Consider the following 4,337-nt stretch of genomic DNA (forward strand, 5'->3'; position numbering starts at 1 on the left):
ATAGCGAAGTTTACCGACTCTGAAAAGAAACATTGATAATAGATAAATAAGAAATGCTTACTTTCACCGCCTCATAGCTCCAAACTTCCTGAGTCTACTTTTTATGGTTTGTATGCCAGTAAAAGGGGATTTTTATGAGGATTCCAATGCTATCATTGTAATTTTCATATGACCAGTAGTTCTTGAGAAAATTGAGGAAAACTTTTTTCTATCTATTCCGTTCTCTCCAGTAGAAGAAACAGCTCAAGGGCAGCAAACAAAACACAATGGCCAGGTCAAGGTGGTCAAAATAGAAGTCAATTTTGGCTGGAATAGATTTTTGATAATAATAACTAACATGACTATTAGGCTTAGCGCACCTATTTGCTGTCTGGAAGAACTTCGCCAGACGCAATAATAATTACCACTAAGTCTCTCTGCTGGAGTTTTTTCACTTTTTCCAACATTGCCATCACTTTCATGAAAAAACATCATCATGCTCTGTACAAATGGGTCTCAAAATCTCTTCACTTAATTTCTTAGCCATATTTTCTAATAGTAACAGTTACTGGTCCCTGTGAATATAAAACAAAATATTGTATCAAGGCATGATCACTTTATAACGGAAGTAAGTATAAATTTTACCAATTTCATCTGACAACTGTAATCTAGGCTTACCAGGCTCAGGACACAATTCAAAGGGACGACAATCTGCGCTCACAGGCTGCCTGCTGAGAGGCAACTATGCCACGGGCCCTTATCACTTCAAATCCAATGGCATGAGAGAGTAGACGATTAATTTATTTTATACGTCTAGCTTGGATCTTTGACACAAAAAAATTTGAAGCGATTCTGAAAGATACTTTATTTTTGGCGAATTTAAAAAAAAAATGACACAATTCGAGTCATAAGCTCAGATGTAGACTATTCCGTTTTGACGAGAATCACGTCGTGGTACGTGAAAGGGTTAAGAGCAGAAAGGGGTACGGAAATAAGTAATGGAGATCTGTTCCTAAATCAGTGAGTTGTGGAGATCTGTTTCTAAATCAGTGACTTAACAGTAGAAGAGTAGGTTGTGAAGCAAGAAAAGATGGAAGTTTTGTGAACCTCAAATGTATATGGTGTAACTCAGAAAGGCCCAGTGTAAAGAAGTATGTGTAACATCACAGTAAAAATGCATTGTCTGAAGTGAATTAAATCAGATGAGTGAGGCATAACAACACAAGACATGATCTAGTGGGTTGAGTTGTGCATTGTATGCCTTCCCATCTACACACTGCTTTGCTCACTACTTTGCTACACACTTCACTACACCATTTTGACCACCACAGGACTCCACATTGTTTCCCACACACCTCACTGTATAGCTTAAATAACACACCATTGGCCTTGTCTTAATTATGTAATATTTAGGTAACATTTTGGCGGGAGAGGGTGACTAATGAAACAACTGCTCTTCTCCGCTACAGTTTGAGAGCGAAAGCGGAGATGAAGAAGGAGAAGACGGAGGTGACCCAGAGGAGGATAGCGCGGAAGAGAACCCACCTAAGGATACACTAGTGGAGAACACCTAAAAATGACCTGCCTTAGGTGGCAAAGGGTCAGAGAAAGCTGTTCAGTTTGTCTGCACCACGTCTGGCTGTCCAAGGAAGCTGTAGCCTCTCTTGCCACACCCCACTGTCCGGTAGATGCTTTTAGGGGGCAGAGCTACCAGCCAAGGGAACTGTTAAATGACTGAGGGCAAAGTAGACTAGTGTAAATAGATTGAAAAGAGGAATTCAACCATGAGAGACTGATGGAATAAGGATACAAAAATTAGATGGGCAATTAGGGGGATTAACAAAATGTGGGGACTAGGAAAAAATTGATGAGGAAATATGGGAATAAAGTAAATGAGTGAAAAGAGAGACTTAAACCAAAGGGAGACTGATGGAATATGAATAGAGGAAATGAGTGCAGAAATTTGGCGAGGCTCAGTAACCTGAAGACTGCAGCACTGAACCAGCTGAAGATGATCAGTTTGTTTTAAGCGCTCCTCATTTTGTCAATGTTTTCACCTCCATTTGTGATCTTACTGTATATATATGCCAGTGTGTGTGTGTGTGTTTGTGTGTGTGTGTGTGTGTGTGTGTGTGTGTGTGTGTGTGTGTGTGTGTGTGTGTTCACTTTGCTTACACTGCCTGATATGTCATCTCAGGTATGGTATTAATTACTTAAATAAGAGCAAAAGATGGGATGCAAGATGTGATAACCTGTTTGTGGCATTTGGGCGTGGTTGAAGCTGTACGTAGTCAGCACAATGCAACAAATTTTCTTATTAAATCTGTCGCACTGTAGAAAACTTTTAGAGAGGAACAGAAGAGTGTACTCTCAAGGCCATATAGAACTAGACTACTAACTGTTACCTTAATTAAGATCTTGGACAAATAGATGACTTCATATTTCACAAGGGTGGTATGCAGACAATAAAGCCATTGACTTTAAGCTTAAGGCAAATGTCTCTAAGGAGAGGTTTGAAGAATGGAGTTAGTGTGGTTGAGAGGGTCAGGTTTTTGACTACTTTTCAAAGCTAGAGGCAGACCCCTCAACACTTTTTTTTTTTTCACTTACCTCTAATTTCTTCTTTTATTTCAATGTTTAAACTTAAACAACTGCACAAATTTATTGTACACTTTTCTGCTAAAGGAGTTAGTTATTTTGTTGGCCTTTAAATATTAATTTTGAATTACAGATTGAAGTAATGAGATTATTAGTTGTTAGTTTTAAGTTGTATATATTTTTCAATTAGGAACCATTTTTCATTTAAGAAAGTGCCATGCAGTTGTGGCGCCATAAAAGTTTTTTTCCTACACAGCAATAGTGATTCATTACACTTAGAGGTAGTTTTCAATTATGAATTTTTTAGTGAGTGTGAACTATTTATATTTGTATGAATCAAATGTATTCTTGTATACTCTTTGCCTAGAAGTGTGTTTGCTTGACTCCCACCTGTGTGTGCTGTGGTGGGTGTGTGATGCAGACAGATGTCACTTGGGACAGGGTAGCAAAGAGTGTTGGGCTGGCACTGTGTGTGTGTGTGTGTGTATGTAGGTGGGTGTTTGGGTGGGCATACATGCGTGTGTGATTATTTATATCTTTTCCTAACACCTTAACAGTGGTAGCTGTGCAAAAAGTGACAGTTTCTTGAATGGTGGGTATGATATAGATGATATAGACCACACATGCTCACACACACACACACACACACACACACACACACACATAAATGACAACAACAAGAACAAACTGTAGTTTAGCACTGCTGTACTTTCGTAACCTCAGCGGTGTCGTGGTTGGTTGAGACCTGTCACTTCGCGTCAAGTTTCGCGTTATCATCACCCTTAGCTTGCTGGGAGGGAGATGGAGGGCCAAAGCCACTTTTATTTTGCACAAACTTACATGACAGGTGTTGCTATACATTGTATAACTTTTTGTCCAGCTCGGCACGGATTTAAATAAATATTTTGATAAAACCTCTTCATTGAATAACATTCGCCAAACAATATATATCTCTTCAAGTATTCAATCTGAGTAATTTATCAAGAAACCAATTCTTGTTTGAGGCTTGTTTGTAATCTACTCTCCTTTGTAAGTTTCGCAAATTTGTTTGGAGTTCCATACTCTTATTAGAACAGGTAGAGCTAATACTTCAACTAAGAATCACAGAAACAAGTTGATCCAACTGTCCAAAGTGTTTGATTCATGATCAAATAATTTGCTAGTATATTAGGAACGAAAACCTAAAGAAATGCATGATTTTTTTTTTTTGGGGGGGGGGAAGGGAAAAGTAAAACCTTTGCTGTCTTAACGTTTTAAAACCAAAAGTTCTAACAATGGTATATTTTGTTTTGTATAAAATGTCTTACAGATATCAGTTAAGTTATCTTAACTGTTTTGCAAGACAAAAGCTGTGACAGTATGTGCGAGGAGAGGAAGGGAAAGCAAGGTTCTGGATCCGTGATTTGTCGAGTTGAAGGCGGAGGGGCTGGGGACGTGTGTATGGTTCGCACGTCATGTACTTGCTTCACCAGCTGCTCAGACGAGCGCCGCGACACGTGGGCGGCCCAACACTTGCCTGGTGCCAGAACTTTCTCCGAAGTTAAATTTACCTCTGTATTCACTTGCCTGATGAACAAGATACAGTGTGAAAGATGAAATGTTGGTCATGAATTAACAGTGGTGTGAGTTTCCTGCAAGAATGTTCAAGGTTACGTGAGTGGTGTTCCGTGGGAGCGTCTCGACGGGGGAGTGCCTGGCATGCTCCCGTTAGTGGGGGAGAAGACACCTGGAGGGGCACCGAGGGGGTGGGTGTAGGCGGG

Source organism: Eriocheir sinensis, chromosome 33 (genome assembly GCF_024679095.1).
Source record: "Eriocheir sinensis breed Jianghai 21 chromosome 33, ASM2467909v1, whole genome shotgun sequence".
NCBI classification, from domain to species: domain Eukaryota; kingdom Metazoa; phylum Arthropoda; class Malacostraca; order Decapoda; family Varunidae; genus Eriocheir; species Eriocheir sinensis.